The sequence below is a fragment of the Schistocerca nitens genome, chromosome 3, assembly GCF_023898315.1.
Source record: "Schistocerca nitens isolate TAMUIC-IGC-003100 chromosome 3, iqSchNite1.1, whole genome shotgun sequence".
Taxonomy (NCBI): domain Eukaryota; kingdom Metazoa; phylum Arthropoda; class Insecta; order Orthoptera; family Acrididae; genus Schistocerca; species Schistocerca nitens.
In genome coordinates this window covers 56612161-56631865 of record NC_064616.1, presented here as the reverse complement: position 1 = coordinate 56631865, position 19705 = coordinate 56612161, and the positions used below count along the sequence as shown (strand labels likewise).

Genomic DNA, 19705 nt, shown 5'->3' with positions numbered 1-19705 from the left:
TCGGCACTGAAAAGCATTCTGGACACTCGAACGGATGATTTGGCCTCCCAGACCGCCCGACACGAATGGCACCTAACATTTATAGGACATAATCGAGAGGTTATCTGGTGCACAAAATCCTGCACCAGCAACACTTTTGCAGTTACGGACGGCTATAGAGGTAGCAATGCTGTATAATTCTGTAGGGGACTTGTTGATTCCAGGCCAGGCACTACACCGGGCGCTACAGTCTGGAACCACACGACTGCTACGGTCGCAGGTTCGAATCCTGCCTCGGGCATGGGTGTGTGTGATGTCCTTAGGTTAGTTAGGTTTAAGTAGTTCTAAGTTCTAGGGGACTTATGACCTAAGATGTTGAGTCCCATAGTGCTCAGAGCCATTTGAACCATTTTTTGATGTCCTTTGGTTAGTTAGGTTTAAGTAGTTCTAAGTTCTAGGGGACTGATGACCTCAGATGTTGAGTCCCATAGTGCTCAGAACCATTTGAACTACGCCGGGCAAAAGGAAGTCCGACACGATATTGGGTGGTATCCCACGATTTTTGTCACCTCAGTTATATAGTAACTAGCAAAGCTATAAGAAAGGCAGTGATGCTGGTTAATGTACCTCTGGTAGTTAGACACGATTTGCTTGTACATATTTCATTTTGCTGCTGGACAAAAAGTTGTTTGGAGAATCCCTTACAGATACAAATGGTTCAAATGGCTCTGAGCACTATGGGACTTAACTTCTGAGGTCATCAGTCCCCTAGAACTTAGAACTAATTAAACCTAACTAATCTAAGGACATCACACACATATCCATGCCCGAGGCAGGATTCGAACCTGCGACCGTAGCGGTCGCGCGGATGCGCTATCTTCGAATAATATTGTATCTGATGCGTTTACTTTGCGATTTTTTTGTTTTTTACCCCGAAAGTTGAGGATAATAGAGACATATCTACAGGAAAGTAATCAGCAAGGATGGCACCGCAGAGTGCGTACTCGAGGTCGTGGAGGAAGTTGTAGATGAGGAGCACGTGAGGGGATTTTCCTTTTTTTTGCGTCTGGCGCTACTTAGCTGGGAGGACAACGGCGCGCGCGAGTCGCGAAGGATAAGGAGCAGCAAGGAGGAGGAGGAGGAGGAGGCGAGAGCGGGAAGAGAGCTGGAAGCTGGCGGGGCAGCGGCGGCGGCGGCGGCGGCCGGCAGGCCCGCAGTGAAAGTGGTCGGCCTCAGTGTGCACGCGACCCGCGCGCCGTGCTGTTGTGTGCGAGTGCCCGTCTGTGCCACCGACTGCCATGCCGCCGCCGCCGCCGCGCCACCCGCCCGCTGCCCGCTTCTAGTGTAAGTCCGCAGCAGCACCACGGGACACCTGCCACAGAAACGTCTCACTTTGTCTTCTGCAGTTACCTCACCGTCGCACATATCCACGAGAAAAAAAAAAAAAAGTCTGACGGACCCTCTTGCAGAGCGTTCCGGTTTTCGACACCCGCGTATAGACCATTCCGCGATAACCTGGGCGCCTCACCCCGTGGCGCTGGGCCGGCGTGCGCGGCCTCAGTTACGTAACTGGCGGCCACCGCTCCGCAGAATTGGGCGAATCTGTGATTGGGGAGAGTGGCGCGCGGGCGCGTTGCGTGCGCCTTCGCTGACAACTCACTGCCCCGACAACCGCTGCTCCGTTTTTCCAGCTCGAATCTAACAGCACAGTCCGCAATTTATTTGGTTCGTTTACTCTTTTGACATCACATATATCTCTCTATTTAGTTCTTTTTTTTCCACTTCGCGAAGAGTTATCGTGCTTTCAGTAGCAAAAGATGTTGGCTATTAGGTTTCCTGAGGCTCTATTTTCGCATCTTATCTTACCTCGAGATATCTTCAGCCTCCTATGTCTTTAGGGTGAATCGACTGTATTTCGCCACGAATGACGCCGGAGAAAAAGCTTAATCTCTTCACGTGCAGCGAGCCTAATGCAGTCGCTGCCGATGCTGATTTACTCTACTGATTCGATTCTGGAGAAAGAAAAGAATTGTCTCGCGTGTACTCGTACGTACATAGAATGCTATAATTTTCAGCAATTCCTCTTCCACGTTATAAATGGATATTAAGAGATGGCGCAGTACGAAACTGACTATGTGAACAAAAGGTGGTTATTTCCGGCGATCTGTAGCTCGCAGAAAACGGGCAGTGGCTGTAACGGCGTTTCCAGGAACGCTTCTGGTCGGGGCTGAGCGCTGGCAGCCACTGCTACCTTCGTAAACAGCTCCTTCCATTTCCATTTACGTGCATATATACGCGGTCATCCACAAAGGTCAGCTGTACCATTCCTGCGCACGTACGAACACATTTTACGTCACTTACGTTATGAACATAATGGGAATTTAGGACCGCCTGATATGCAAAGAACTGTTGTTTATATATGCCCAAATATGCTTCGGCGCCTTTATGCCGCCATCATTGCGTATTTGTAATCAATTCCGTGAAATGAAAACATGTTTTATGTACTAATTATTCGAACGAAATTTAAGCTTAAAAGCAGTTTATATCTTTTCTGGATATTAATTCATTTTCTACGTTCCTGAATTCTGTGGAAACCTCTTCACAATACTGCACGGCGGTAGCTTGTTATCTGCCAGTAAACGATGTTACTGTCAGTCTTGTTGGCGAGTTAACAAATCACATTACCTATAAAACGTATCTTTGTTGCGCAAAAATATTTCGCAACTATATTTTGCGATTTTAGCGCTGTTGGGGTGGGTAACAAGCTCGTTTTTCCATTTGGAAAATATTTTATGGCATTTTTACGTGCAGCTCCTAAATTTTGTTTAAGATGCAACAGAAATGTAAGAGTATAGAATTCTGTGCCTTGCAAAAGTTGTGGGTAATTAATAGCGCAAATATTGTAAGATTAATACAGTTTTTTTTCCCTTTGTAACGACAAGCAGATGCACGACGAGCAATGACGGTTCTGTTGACAAACATGTGCTGTTACAAAAATTCCTTCGCTTTCGAAATTATTCAGAAGACGTATTAATGATTCAAGCACAAAAGGTGTTAAATATTTCAGCTAAATCATGTGATCAAACTAGTATGTCTAAACACAAAAACCTGTAGCCCCCTGCTACATGTTATTGCGTTGCCGAAGAATGGTGTGCTGATCTAACCGCGAAAAACGTATTCCTTAATTTTGGCTTACCAATTATTGAGACGTTACAGTAGCAGTAACTTGTGTTCGACGCTGCTCTATCCAGGGTTGGTCACAAGTGTGAATTTCGCCGGAAATACGTTATATTTCTTTTTACGTGTTTGTTTATTTTGAGTGTACTCGTCATTAACGTGGCGTTTGAAGATGTAAACGCGAACAGTGTTGCTTAATTGCAGCGTTTCAGAGGCAGTTTGTAAGGCTTATACTTTTGCCCTAAGAGACCACATACATTACGTGATACGTGATTCTACAATGTATAGTAGCCCCCGAAAGAACTTATTTAGAACCTGAGAGTGAAATATTTCAACACAGGACGACGAACGTCAATTTCTTCTCAAATCTTCTTTTCAGGACGAAATTAAAATATTACTTACAGAAACATCAAGAGAAACTGAAAACTGTAGTTATAGCAGTGAAGATAGGTTGGCAGGACCGTTAGGAAGGAACGGCTGGAGCAGGTTGTGAAACTGCTTTCTTGGCGTCAGCCAGCATTGCCCCTCTCATTTGCATGCAGAGCCACTCCTTCACGGCACACTTTAAAATAACAATTTTGTCATCCGACTCCTTTATCCTCGCGGCCCGCAATCCATACCTGGCCTCACAGACAGTTTTATAGATACAGAATGCTTATTTATCATACAAAATCGCTGAATGTTAAGAATCGTTTACACTTATTACAAGAAAATCTTCTATATATCGGAAGAAATTGGAAGCAGTCAATTCTAATACCATTTTCTTGAGACTGACATACCTAAAGAGAACACAAAGAAAAATTTTGACTTCGAAATACTTTGTTGATACACGAGACTGTTAGTCTCCAATATATCGACAATACTTTTCTAAGGCAGGTTGTCAGAGCCAATGATGTCATTTCTTTATTGCTCTAAAAATTATATGAGATACAGAGGTTATCTTTTTAGTTACAGGAAGACTTTTCCGATATCAAAGAAGCACGTAACCACATATGATAAAAGTTGCTACTTCTCTCGCATCTTTTCAAACGTGTTTCAGTAGCGTTAAGAGAAAGAGAGTCTAACACCAAAAGCATTCACTTACACAGCAAACAAAGTTCGCACTTTACTTATTAATATTCAATGCCGATTGGTATAAAAGCGCAATTACAACTAAGTTTACACCCATGTTAGAGCACTTTTTACCATATTCCTTTTGTACGTACATCATTGCGATTGCCAGAGACTCAGCCGTACAGAGCAATATGTGTGGATTACTCAAATGATCAGTTCGCAGCATTGCACCAGGCTTATGGAAAACAAGTTTCTTTTCATTTATTTTACTTTCACAAGAATGCTTCAGATTAAATTATGCAAACTTTACAGTTTAGTGACTGAGAATTATGACGATCTGTTTCGTTCATTTATCAATTACGCTGCTGATAGCCTCTTGCTCCAGTCTTCGACTGTAACTGGACCTCAAATGCTCCGTGACATGTATTCTACTACTTCGTGCTTGTTAAAACAAAACACGACACTGTGGAATCCCATAGATATTCTTTTCCAGATCGTGCAGCTAAAATCAGAAATTCTGGAACGGCCGACAAAAAAAGAAAAAAAAGAAGAAGAAGAAGAAAAGGAAAGCACTGTTAAGTGTGATGTGGATCGGGAAGACATGTGTACGTCTAATGAGAATTACCTTCGTAATTGAGGATTCTCTCACCTATCCTGTCACATCGGCAATGGCTACTGCTACTATTTGTATTTCACTGAACTATAATTTAAAGGAAAACCAGAACATAGAGGAACCCCTGATTATATTTGTCGTTTCCCTCATTATATAGCAGCAGAACCGTGAACCAACTAACAAGCAATCATGACCTGAGAACAAATGATAACACATAGGATCATTTCATTTCACTATTCAGCTTTCCAGGCTTTTCAGCAGTGACAGAGTGCGTCGTACGGTCATAAACAATACAGAACTGTGCCTAACGAGGCATTAGTCGCTGAAAATCGTTAAAAAAACATCTTGTTTATTATGAACGGAAATATTCAGTTAATCACGTGTCGTAATAATTATTCACTCAAAAATAAAGCGAGAATTGACTCAAATGTTGAATTATATATCGCAGGGCTTTATTAGGCATAATCTGATTGAAGGGGCCCTTTTGCGAATTTAGAAGTAACTTTACTGCTGGTTATGGGGGAGGACAGTTATCGTTTAACGTGAAACCAGACCATAGAGCTAGCTGATGCTTTTCACATACAAGAGTCCACGTCTATGTTGTTATCACCTACATGTTGTCTCAGAATGTTTATTACAAGAGCCGGCCGATGTGGCCGAGCGGTTCTAGGCGCTTCATTCTGGAACCGCGCGACCGCTACGGTCGCAGGTTCGAATCCTGCCTAGGGCGCGGATGTGTGTGATGTCCTTAGGTTAGTTAGGTTTAATTAGTCCTAAGTTCTGAGGGACTGATGACCTGAGACGTCAAGTCCCATAGTGCTCAGATCCATTTGAACCATTTTTTATTACAAGAAAATAAATACAGAAATAAAACAGCATGCCATATCTGTTTTTTCACATTACGGTGCAGAAGCGAATTTTTTTCTAATTAAACATGTGTAAGCTGGTGACACAGCGCTGCAGACAACTTAAGATCGATTGGTTCATGACTATGATCCCAGCAACTTATTCTGAGAACAAGCGAAATGCACATGTCTCTCACGTCGCTGAACAATGTTAAAAATGATTTGTTCCTACTTAAATTCATATCTTGACACGTATAGTTTGTGCGAATACAGACCTAAACCACTTAAAACAAGGAAACAATGTGGAATTGTTATTTGTTTGTCACGTTATTTTACGTGAAAACAAGAAGGAAGGTTAGATTTTAAGGTCCAGCTGACGTCCAGTTTATTAGAGGCGTGGCACTAGTTACGTTAGACAGAAATGGAGGAAGAAATAAGTCGTGGACTTCTTGAAAGAACAATCTTCTCATTCTTGTGAAGCTATTTTGCGAAACCGGGAAGACCTTAAATATGAGAGAACAGAAATCTGAAACCTAGTTAGTCTGCCGAGGAGCCTAGTATATAAATCACTTAACTATATCGTTTACATTATTTGACGACTATGAGATTTGCATTTTAGGCGGTGAAGGATGTCAGGAAGCACTATGGATTGTTGTGGAAAAACTCCTAATTCGATGATCATTTTAGTTAATATATATATATATATATATATATATATATATATATATATATATATATATATATATATATATCACACCAATAATATATTATCACACCATCTCTAGTACTTCTAAATTTGAAGCAAAATACGATTTATTTTTAAGAGTGTGTAAGTAAAATAAGTGTGAGTAAAATATGAAGCTTACAAGAAGGACGGAAAGAATCATGTTAAGTAGCTGTTAGCAGCAAGATTTCTTTATGGCTTTATTGAAGTAACATATCTGCTTTGACTATCACATGTATTTCTTTTCTAAAAAAAAGGCTTAATCAGATGTATCATTAACAGTGCCAGATCAGTTAGAATTGGGAAATAACTTCACATGATGCGTTATTTACTGTTAGTGTTTCTCCCATTTTATCGTAGAAAGTTGGTCTATGTTATCTGAAGCGTCCATCGATTTCGTTAGGAGCTAATTACTTACAAGGGAACCTCCCCATCTTACCCCCATCAGATTTAGTTATAAGTTGGCACAGTGGGTAGGCCTTGAAAAACTGGACACAGATCAATCGAGAAAACAGGAAGAAGTTGTGTGGAACTATGAAAAAAATAATCAAAATATACAAACTGAGTAATCCATGCGCAAGAAAGGCAACATCAAGGGCAATGTGAGCTCAGGAGCGCCGTGGTCCCGTGGTTAGCGTGAGCAGCTGCGGAACGAGAGGTCCTTGGTTCAAGTCTTCCCTCGAGTGAAAAGTTTACTTTCTTTATTTTCGCAAATTTACTATCTGTCCGTTCGTTCATTGACGTCTCTGTTCACTGTGATAAGTTTAGTGTCTGTGTTTTGCGACCGCACCGCAAAACCGTGCGATTAGTAGACGAAAGGACGTGCCTCTCCAATGGGAACCGAAAACATTTGATCGCAAGGTCATAGGTCAACCGATTCCTCCACAGGAAAACACGTCTGATATATTCTATACGACACTGGTGACGGCATGTGCGTCACATGACAGGAATATGTTGTCGACCCACCTAACTTGTACACTTAGCGAATGGGTAAAAAGATTCTTCTACCTTGCCCGATTTAGGTTTTCTTTTGGATGTGATAATCACTCCCAAAAAAGTGATGAAAACATAAGAGTTTGTCACATAAACTGAAAATAAAAAATTAAACTTTTCACTCGAGGGAAGAGCTCGCTCTCGCTAACCACGGGACCACGGCGCTCCTTGACTCCCATAGTCCTTGATGTTGCCTATCATCGCATGGACTACTCAGTTTGTATATTTTACTAATTTTTTTCATAGTTCCACACAACTTCTTCCTGTTTTCTGGATTGATCTGTGTTCAGTTTTTCAAGGCCTATCCACTGTGCCAACTTATAACTAAATCTGAGGGGGGTGCGATGGGGAGGTTCCCTTGTTAGTAGTGTTTCTTGAATCTGAATGTTACATCGTCTGCAATATACTAGACCTTTTCACAGCTACTTCCACGTACTCTCCATTTAGACATCGAACGGATTATGTCAAGCGAGCTTTAAACACACTAAGCTCTCCTGATCGTGATTTATTGTGTATCATTATTCAACGACTTTGCTCAACGTACTTTATGACCAAATGGACTATGAAATGTAAAGCTAAACGTGTCATGTGTTCAGGGAGCTGCGAGTCGAGTGTTCCATGTGCAGTGTTCAATACCTTTCTTTTTTTTTATTTTGCGTCACGTTTTTTGTCGAGTTGTTCAGTTAAGATCGTATCTGGGACAAGTTTGTGTTGGCGAGGCTTTGGGCGGCACGTATATGTCTGAGGGAAGAGGGCCACATTGTTACCATTTGACTCGTTCGCTCAGACTTTCCCACTTACGCATCTTCCGGCGGAGCTAACGCCGTCTTTAAGCACCAGGGCCCGCACAATGACGCTCTCATCCTTCACTGACCTTCAGGCAATTTATTTTAAATGATGGCACAGTGCCTCAGTCACTAGCTAGTTTTCCTGGAGGTGGCGCTGAACAAAGTGACGCAGTGGTAAGACCACTAAGATTTATGTTATGCGTTACTCCTCAAACAGCGTAAGGCAAATCCTGGATGGTTGCCCTGTAAAATACTCGCCGATTACATTAACTGTTCTTCGTCTTCTCTCTTTATTGATGTCGACAGGACGTTCTTCCTTCCTTGCGGATGCACACATGTTATTTAAACGTTCGTATCTACTGTTGTATTCTGAACATCTTATGGGCTTATTTCATCCACTGACGACATCCAACCAGTATCCGAAACGACATGTCGTTCCCTGATTTTGGTGAGAGTTAAGAATTTATGCGCCTACTTTTGAGTCGTACTAAACGGATTTATCGCTAGCCACAGGACTAGCTCTCATCTGACGATGGAAACGAAAGTGCGATCACATCAAAAGGGTAATGGGTGGAGGACATAATGAATGTTTAGTTCTTTTTCTCATTTCATATCCAATCAATGATGTAGAGCTTTAGTGGGAGTCTTCTTTGTAGGTGTGTTTACCTCCTGAATCTCCTCATAGGGCAACAACAGGGACTGGGTTTTTGTCACGTTTGCTATCACGATTTAAATTAACACACAGGATGATCGTTGTCTTAAACTACTACTCATAAGCAGTTCAAAGTGGCATTGCTCTGAAAATACGCTCGGACACCTATATTTGTCTACCATTTGAATATGCGTACCATATCTGCAGGGTAAGCTCGTATTAATAAGTAAAACTAATGTGGAGGCATTCTCAGGCGGGATGTGAGCATCTACGATCACAAACAACAGGATCCAGCGTTTCACATTCTCAGTCAGATGTTGATCTGTACGATGCAAGATTTCTTTCTTGGCTGGACCAAGTAAACGCCGTGTTGAAATATATTTTTCTGAAGTTAAAGTGATTTTTTTATTTTTAATTGTAACTTGCGTGCTATGAAAATATACGGTGTCAAGACGCCGACACATTAAAGGCCTACAAGAAAATGCGTCGTCCTTTGTGCCATTTGCTATAATAAAATCTTATGCAATCGCGGTCGGAGGTTAAATGTGATACAATACAACATACTCGAAAGATATGGATAAAAATTTAAAGTTCGGGCGACGTTTAATTCATCCAGTCGTTGCATGTATCTCCACTGATAATGATGACGTGAGACCTTCGCTGAGATACTTGGAACGTGTGTAGGGAAACAAGTGACAGGTCCAAACTTCCAACATTTTAATATTGCAAACGAGAATATTGCATTTGATTGGCCTTTGACTTCGAAGTACAGAAAAACAGCCGGCCGTGGTGGCTGTGCGGTTATAGGCACTTCAGTCTGGAACCGCGTGACCGCTACGGTCGCAGGTTCGAATCCTGCCTCGGGCATGGATGTGTGTGATGTCCTTAGGTTAGTTAGGTTTAAGTAGTTCTAAGTTCTAGGGGACTGATGACCACAGATGTTAAGTCCCATAGTGCTCAGAGCCACTTTTGAACAGAAAAACAAATGGCTCTAAGCACTATGGGACTTAACATCTGAGGTCATCAGTCCCCTAGACTTAGAACTACTTAAACCTAACTAACCTAAGGACATCACACACATCCATGCCCGAGGCAGAATTCGAACCTGCGACCGTAGGAGCAGCGCGGTTCCGGACTGAAGCGCCTAGAACCGCACGGTCACTGCGACAGGCACAGAAAAACACTATTTTCGACTAACGACTGGGTTGATCATTTTAACTTATCACACATGTTCTAAACTTTATTTGCTGTTGTCACGCAAATTTTTTTCCAGGGAGGAGTTCTCTTTTCAAAATTTTAAGCGTCTTGAAATACATCAGCATCTCCATAATCTTGTTCGGGGGGTCTTCTCTGCCCATCTCCGACAGTCGCTAATAAAGTTAACCCGGCTGTATCACGCATTTATAGTTTCTGGAGCAAAATCTTTGTGTTGGGCACCCAGGTGTAGTCCACAATTGCCGCTGCGGTCTCTCATCACATTGAAGACGAAGCACCAGGCGATCGCTTCTCATCGTTCACGATGTTAGAAACCACGTTCCGTTCACGTTCTCTTTCGCCTGTCGCGCAAGCACTGCTAAAGTCTGCAACTACCGGGGTTATTCCGAACTAAGTGTAATGAACTGCTCGCCAGCATGTATCCTGTATAGTCTGTGGCCTCCTATGATTCATGTGGCATTCTTACTTGTATACCTGGTTGTGTTCAGCCGTTGCTGCTGGCAGAAGCTAGTAGATCACCATGTACACCGGAACGCACAGTTTCTGACGCAAAAGTTAACGAAAGGCTTTCGGAGCCTTCCGCACTGAATGCCGTCGCACGTCTATGCAACTGAAAGAGGCTGTACCATAGTTCAGCAAGAGTCGTCTCTGGTGCCCAGCCAGCACCTCGATGACGATGAAGGCACACATTCGATGTAAGATTCACCTCAGTACCAGCCCCGAAATTCTTCACATTGTCACTTAAAGCTATTAATTAGGCACCATCTACCACCACGGTTAATCTGAGGACACTGCTGAAAAATAAAAACAGTAGTGTCATCGAGGAATCATAAAAAGTATGAAATGTACACCACTCACGATCAGTGGCGATATAAATAATAATTAGCAATAAACTACAGTATCATAAAAAAACTGCTTCTCTTTGTCACCGTGAAGACATTCCATAACACTTTCGCTCTAATCGCCCAGATTCAGAGAGGCATTTGACGTGTTTCTTGGTATTCCTCCTCACGATGGTTAGACTATAATTCGCTGTTCGCTGATTTGGGTTTAATCCAATACTTTTAGACCAGTTGCTAAGTGATATTTTCCCACACGCTTCTGTTTAGGAGCGAGGTTCACATCTCCCTTCAGCTATCCTGATTTAAGTTTTACACGATTTGATATCCTTCGTTATTCTACTGCTCGGTTTCCAAAGAAAGAGTTGCGAATAAAGAGTACGGCTTTATGTTCTGCACCTCCTCGGACACAGTGAATGCTGTTCAGACCACTGACAGTTCGTAATGGCCCTGACAGGTGATGTTAATTATAGACGCGCCACATAATCGTGTCAGCCATACCATCGGGCACGATGTTGCGAAGTTAAATTAGAAAATTAGAAACCCATATGTAGTCGTCATTGTAACTAAATTAAGCTGCACTTGTTAGAATTTATTATGTGTCACCTGCCAGCGTGTCACTGGCTGCATTAATGCTTATATCGTAGCTTGATAAACAGTTAAGCATCATGTTGAAGTAAATACCGGATGCACAACTGCTATGATGCCAGGCGACGCCATAGGTGCGTCCACCAGTAGTACTGTGATGAACTGCACACATTCTCATTCCACCTGATTCTTTAGGGCAGATGTAAACCCCAGAGTCTCATTTTCTACTCAAACGCTCCTAGCGCTAAATTCCTAAAATACAGCGTCCTACCATACAATTTCCTTCTAGCAGAGGAGACGACGTTATCCGTTTGCCAAACGTTTCTCTGATTGGACGCATATAGCCGGCGCCTATGCCGGTAGCCTCTTAGTACCAAGGGACTACGCACTCACATAAAAGAAATTTGACTGAGAAATACAACCAATACCTCTTTGGTCACATGTAAAAACCATTTTTCCTGCTTGTAATGACTTAAGGATTATATAGCTATATGGCCATTTGTGAATGATGGTTTAAACTCTCCAGGTAAGTCACAACAGACAATTTCTGGCATCCATTTCATCATTTACGAATGACTCATCGAAGGAAATTACAATGAAATGAATACCCCTAGCTACATACAGGCGTTGATATAAGTCAAAGGGGGCAGTTGAAAATGTGTGCCCCGACCGGGACTCGAACCCGGGATCTCCTGCTTACATGGCAGACGCTCTATCCATCTGAGCCACTGAGGGGACAGAGGAAAGTGCGACTGCAGGGACTTAGCTCTGGCACGCCTCCCGTGAGACACACATTCCCAACTCCCCGAAGGTATTGAGAACACTTTTTTAGTGAAGCAGTTTTGATCGTCCAACACAGCTACTATAAACTCTAAAACTCCTCAGACATTACAAAAGAAGGGTAGACCAGTGACAAACACTTTGCTCTCGGAAGCAATGGAGGAAGATTACAGTTTAGCGTCCAGTCGATATCGAGATCATTAGAGACGGAGCATAAGCCCATAACGTTCTAAGGATGGGGAAGGAAGTCTTCCGTGCCCTTCTAAGCGAACCATCCCGGAATTTGCCTGGGGTGATTTAGGGGAATAACGGGAAACCTAAATCTGGATTTCAGGACGCGGGTTTGAATCATCGTTCTCCCGGATGCGAGGTCAGGATACTAACCACTGCGACACCTCGCTCGGTTTTTCTTTCGGCGTCCTCTGCGAAGTCGAGATTTAATCAGTTCCTTAATATTTTGAAGCTCAAAGTATCTCATGTAGGGGTAATTAATTAACACTCCTAATTTTTTTCACATTATAGTAACAGTCGGAAAACAGTAGCAATATGCTTGATCGATAGTCCACTGTTCAAACAAATGATATTTCAGGCCATACTAGACGAATCTTCAACTTCTGATCTAGCGGTTGCATATTTAATTTTAAAACAGTTTATTTTAAAATTTTTTCACTCCGCTAACATCCATTTCCGATCTCGCATCACCAAATTCCCTCTCTTCTCAGCGGCTCTTAGCGTCACTCCGAGTTCAGCTACTGCCGAGGGAGGTGGTGCAATGGTTAACACACTAGACTCGTATTTCACAGGAGCAGAGCTCAAATCCCCGTGCGGCTATCCGGTTTTATGCTTTTCCATCGCAGGAGGCGAATGCTGGGAGGGTTCCTTTGTGAGTGAAAAGCGAGAGGTTGGTCGCAAATACCTTATAGGCAGCTGGCACAATCTGCCGTGTAATCTTATTAGCGCGATAGGAGACCATTTACTCTATCTGTTCCAGATCCGATCTTTGCATATAATGACATCCCGCAACTCCCGAAAGATTTACTCCGACGCTACCTTCGTATTCTACCACAAAAGCGATATAAGTAAAACACGCGTTTCATAAGTTTCTAAACCGCATCGTCACGGAACGGCATCCAGCGGGCACGGAAGACTGTCTGACATCGACATTTATGGTTTGAAGCGTGAGCAAATACGGGCGCTGCAAGAATGTGTACATAGCCCCGTTGTTTTCCAGTCTGCAAACAGAATGATTTCTATCTGCTATATGTTCAACGTTGTTTCCTAAATCGTATATGTAAATCAACGATTGATATTTCAAATGGCTCTGAGCACTATGGGACTCAACTGCTGTGGTCATAAGTCCCCTAGAACTTAGAACTACTTAAACTTAACTAACCTAAGGACAGCACACAACACCCAGCCATCACGAGGCAGAGAAAATCCCTGACCCCGCCGGGAATCGAACCCGGGAACCCGGGCGTGGGAAGCGAGAACGCTACCGCACGACCACGAGATGCGGGCGATTGATATTTCAGCACTGAAACTAGACAGATGGCTTCTGCCATACAGAGTCCGTATTTTGTGATTATTTATAATTCGGTGAAATCTTGCCCTCTTTGAAACACCTTAGTTTTATAGTTACGTGCAGACATCGAGTCAAGCGCGGTGTATTGTATAAATGTTACCGAATGAATATTGGTGAGTAAAAAATGTAAATCAAGCTATAATTTAAACTGTGTTGTATTTATACATTCTTCAAAAGAACAGGTGAATTACAGCTTGGGAATCTAACCGTTTATCATGCAGAGGTCTGTGGACAGTCGTCTGAAAAGAACATCCAGGGCAGACGTCGTTCAGAAACCTCTGCCTCACAAAGGCTGCTACAAAACTCAGCTGCTCTTATACTTAAAAGACTCACAATTTATGCGCTCCACTTAACATGTTAGTCTTAAAAGCTGGCCGGCCGCTGGTGGCCGAGCGGTTCTGGCGCTACAGTCTGGAACCGCGCGACCGCTACCGTCGCAGGTTCGAATCCTGCCTCGGGCATGGATGTGTGTGTTGTCCTTAGGTTAGTTAGGTTTAAGTAGTTCTAAGTTCTAGGGGACTTATGACCTCAGCAGTTGAGTCCCATAGTGCTCAGAGCCATTTGAACCATCTTAAAAGCTGGCTAAAGCACGGATAGTGTGAAATCACTCACCTCATCAGGGACACTACACAATTTACTCAATTTCTATAGTTGTCTAATCCATAAATACAGAGCTGGAATATAATCCTTTGCTAAAATAACTTCTTCTGACATTGCTGTTTCAGTTAGGCGTAACGTCTCGCATTGTTGTTTGTTATTCAGTGATGTTGACTGTTTGCCACGATCGCCAGTGGAGAAGATGCAGCTAGCTGCTGCGCAGAAAGGCCTCGTCTCTTACGAGTGCAATGGATGACGGTTTCGGACACAGTTTCCCATCTGCAGTTTATTTTTCTCCCTATACCGAAAAACATCGGGGATTTTGGAGGTTTGCAGGAGAAAAGTAAACTGCAAATGGAAACCCGTGTCCGAAACGGCCATCCATCGAGGCAACAGAGCATCGCATTCATAGGTGGCTGGTGATTGTATCAATCGTTCCAAATCACTGACTAACGAACAACATTTTCAGGCACGACCACTCGAAGTTTGTCACAATATTTCTGGGACACTCTGCATGGGATAAATTCTGTTCCTCGGTGCTTAAAATGCTTCAGAGCTCATATGTCAATCTAATTTTGTATTTTATGTGAGTTTAAATTTGTAACATAATTACTGAAGAAGAAAACTGAAAAATAATTGCTATTTTCAATGTTTATCATCTTAAGTTGACTTATTCTCAATTGTAACAACAATTAAAACATATCTGAGAAACATATTTCAAAGTGAAAGTCGATATTTAATTACTTACATTATACATATTACACCCGTTAGTTAATGCCCTTTCTCCATTACACGTCCAGCAGAGTGCGAGCACAGTGAAAGGACTACTGAACGTACAGAGTTGTGTGTTGTAAAAGTTTTGGAGGTGACTTCGGAGCCTTCCATACTTCCAGTAGTCTAACAGACATGAATTTTGTAGTTTATGAAGCACACGTCGACACACACCAAGGGTGCCCATCTTGAATTTTTGCGCCACTTTCTGTGGTGTATTTATGGTCGTGTTTTTTTTTTATTTATTTTGTTTGCAGTTGAGAAGGAACAACAATCGGTGTGTGACATAAATTTCGGCACGTTGACTCAAACTATCTTTCTGATATAAATATCAGTTGTTTACTCCTTATAGGTGAATATCTGTAATTGTTACGTCGTGAAAAGTTATGTTAGCTTAATTTTCCAGTACGGTAAGCGGCATAGGCCACGACATTTTTATTCTACATCATGTGTCGAGCCTGATACTCATGTTCTATTACGTCTATAGCATTCGTTGTTCGAAGAGCAACAAAGCGAAATTATTAAACGTTTTTTAGTGTTGACAATCGGTTTCAAAAAGGCCTGTTACTGCTATGGACCTCGAAGACTTGTGACCCTCCCAGGGGCGTGTGTCATCTCAATAAGTATGGGGCCGTTAGAATCATATGAATTGCTGAGAACATATCACGGCATAGCTTTATGAAACTACGGATAACCTAAATGAAAATAATGGGACTACTACTCTAGCTACAATTGCTCTGACTGCTTTGTGAAGTCGTGTAAAAGCTGTTTTCAATCGTCAGGGACACAACCTTTTTGGACCAAAGATTTTTACAACGCGTGCTGTATAACTGGAATTGACAACAGTGGTCAAAACAGTATTTTTATGTTTATCTTTCCTTCCAAAATAACTGTATGTAACTGTAAAGTAGTAAATGGAGTGAGCACGTGGTGCGGGGTGCGCTCTGAAAGAAGCAGGATTCAAATACCGTCCGGCTGTACAGCTTGAGAACTTCCGCTCTTCCGCCGCTGAAGGGGACGCTTTGGTAACGACGCGTCTTACTTCCTTCACCGTACATGTCCAATCAGGGTATGAGTTCTGTCTCTAATGACGTCCTATTCGATGAAGGTTATACCCTATTCTTCCTTCTTACCTAATAGGACGGTGATTAGAAAGTGTCTTCCTACAATCTCTAATGACAACTACAGTATTGAAATAACGAAAATAATATTTATACAAATTCTTTGCATCGGTTCCATAAAAATGAGGTTGTAACGAGTGACTGGAGCCACCTACGGATTTCAGTCTAGAATATATTACACATATTCTCTGTGTACATACTGAGTCGTAATGGTTTGTGGTAGAGATGAATTGTAGCGTCTGTCAAAGAGCGTAACATTGACTTTTATAAAGAAGGAGAATGCTGTCGAAAAATAACAGAGACATTTCATATATCGTTATCTGTGGTTTAGTACATCGCTACCATTGATAAAAATGTATAAAAAAAAGACCATCATGATGTCCGAAGGTTTCATCTGTAAGGGGTGAAAAACATGTCACCCGACGTATGGAAAAGAGGCCCTATAGTTAGTTGTAAGGGTTTTACGACGATCTCGAAATACATCAAAGGAAACTTGATGTGAACAGGTAGAAGTCGGTTGATTTCATTTTAAAATAAAAACGATACTTGCCTCCGGAAAGAGCGATATTCGCACATGAGACCAAGTGTGTCTCATTTTGCTCTGACGGATCAGATTTTATTTGTAGGTAGTACAAGAATGAATTATAGTGCCGAAATGACAATTCTACTGTACACCATGGAGGCGTCACTGAAAGCGTGAAGAGTGGGAGGTTTGGCTGTCACGAAAGGCGAACTTATGTGAGTGGCTGTGTGGTCGCATTTCTGCTGAATTAAGAGAGCTTCTTTTTTAATTAGCCCTACCGGAATTGTGTTGCCAGAGAAGTATTGTTTTAATAAAGTTTTAGGCCCACAGAATTTTAGTATAGGACATTCGATAAGACACTCACTTCCAAATCACGAAATCACCCATCAGCCATCTTAAGTTAGATTTTCCGTGGTGCTTAAATCGCTTTAGCGATTGCTAAGATGTTTCTGTAACACCGTGGCCAAAATTATGACTGTTCAACATTTATGTTGCGAGTACACTCTCACAGAAGTGGCCAATCACACCAGCCTTTTTCGCATACGCTCTGTGTCCTCTGTTTGTCCGGCCTCCTAGGCGTCCCATGCACTTGTTTAGTATTCAAATATAGGCTATATATGTATTTTTTTATGTACTCCCTTTTATAGATAAACTGCATTTGCTTCACCTATGACTGACCGTATGTGATGGTTACACTTCTTACTGGGTGGCCAAAATGAAACTGACCTGGAAAATATTTCATGCACCTTAAGATAGGCATCCCAACTTACGTTATGCGCTCCAGGTGCAGATAATGTAAAACGGATTGCCTGTCTTGAGGTGCGTGACATATTATCTGGGACAGTTTTATTTTGACCACGATGAATATATGCACATTTTATTACTCCTAAATATCTGTATGAGATGACTGGCTGAAGTTGTGACCCAGTAACCAGTACTCCATGTATACAACACTTTTACGTTTCCTGGAGTGCAAAACTTTTCATTTATTAACCTTAAAATCTAGTTGATTGTCTTTGCATTAACCCGATAATTTCCTCGTACATAATTACATCATCTACGGGGAGCCCGGGTTTGCAGCTAATAATGTCCACTAAGTCACTGATGTATAAGGGACGATCAAAAAGTTTCCGTTCGAAGGCCACACTACCCCTTGCCTATATGTCGATGCTTATATACCCGCATCGCAGTAGCGTTGGATTGCGTATACGTTGCAGCAACGCCCTCGGACGGAAAATTTTTGATCGCTTCTTATATAAAATGAACAACAACAGTCATTTTACACACCCGGGATACACAAGACTCCAGTGTGAGTGTATGATTCTCCATCCAGGATAACGTGCTGCATTCTGTCCAGCAGAAAATTTGTGGTCTAGTGAAAAACTTCGTTATACACCCCACAGCAACGTATTTTCTTATGAGGCAACCACGTGGTACTGAATCAAAAGCTTTTCGAAAGTCTTGACACAACAAATACAGTGGTGTGTTTAAACGGCATCTGCAAATAACGACAAGCTACTGTAGTCTACGTGAGAGCAACAGAATTCGAAAAGGTCTGGCAGAGATTATGAATGCTATAGCTCTGTAATTAGATATTATGTATATTACGGGCACAATGAATGCTTTTGTAGTTTTTATGATGCAGTTGTGTGCTTTTGAAGGATTATTTTGTTCTGCTATACACTGTAGCTCTAGAAAAGAATTATATTGAAATTTTCTTTTGCATTATAAGAAGATTATTATAGTTTGAATGCTGTAACGTATAAAAATGGGATTTCGGTTAGAAGGTCCCACTACATAGGCCTTTAAACAAACGTTCTTATTTAGCTACCGCTTGCGGACCAACAATTCCATAATTAAAAAATTGCGTATATCCAACTACTACCAAACAAATTTTGGCAAAAAATTTCATGAACCAGTGCCACTCCAATAAAAACTTGGGAATTGTAGTAAGGCGGTAACTACCTGTATACCTCTGTATACCTGTATACCTGTACCTCTAATACCGCAGTGCTTTACGAGGGAATCCCTACGGGAAGTGATATGCCCCTAACTTCCTCTGTGAGAACTGATTTATATAGCCAGTTTGGTACTTTCCCCCAGTCAAAGCATTGTCCGAACTGAAACTAGCGATCCGTGGTAAAAAAAAAAATTATAGTATCGACCGGTGATAGTCACCGATACCTCGCCGATTCGAATGCTAAAGACACACTGTTTAGATGTTTTTGTAACCACTCTCAGTCTACGAGTTCTAACTACCTGGCATTCAATAAATAGAAAGCTAACTGTGGGTAGCTGAGACGCGCGTTGCTAAGAAAACGCATCAACACTACGGCGCAGACAGGCGTTGGCATGCACGTACGAGTGGCAGCTGCGCCGCGCCGTTCTCTGCAGTGAAACAAACATTAATAAATGTGCTACAGCAATTGTAGCCGCACCTATGTGTCTCGCTCTCCGCTAACTGCTACTGCCAGTGACAATTGTCTCTACGAACCCACGATAGAGAGATGTAACTGTTCTGAAACAGTACCGTACTCAAGATAGGCGTCTTTGGTTAAGATGCAACTGCGGCTTCATTGTCCGTCCTCTTTAAAACGATGCGGAACAGAAATGAATGAACCGCCCTCTATGCAGTTAAGTGTATACCGTTATGAAACTTCCTGACAGAAAGAACTGTTCGTCGGATCGGTACTCAAATCCACATCTTTGCTTTTCGAGAACGATGAAACTCACCGATAAGTGATCTCGGCACGACTCGTGACTTACTTAAGACCTTCAATCCGACAATATTTTCCTGGTATGTTTCACGAGTACTGCTCATGAAGTAAAACGTGAATTGCGACCGAAACGCCCGTATATTGAAAC

General features: G+C 42.1%; 1 protein-coding gene across 1 annotated transcript in view; it reads left to right on the top strand.

Moving 5' to 3' along the window:
* The first annotated feature begins 1228 nt into the window (after positions 1-1228).
* The window catches only part of LOC126248019 (uncharacterized), a 910522-nt gene continuing 892045 nt past the window's right edge, over positions 1229-19705 (top strand). The window contains exon 1 of the mRNA XM_049948603.1: positions 1229-1323. The gene's annotated coding sequence lies outside the window, so the exon portion shown is untranslated. The remainder of the gene's footprint in view (positions 1324-19705) is intronic.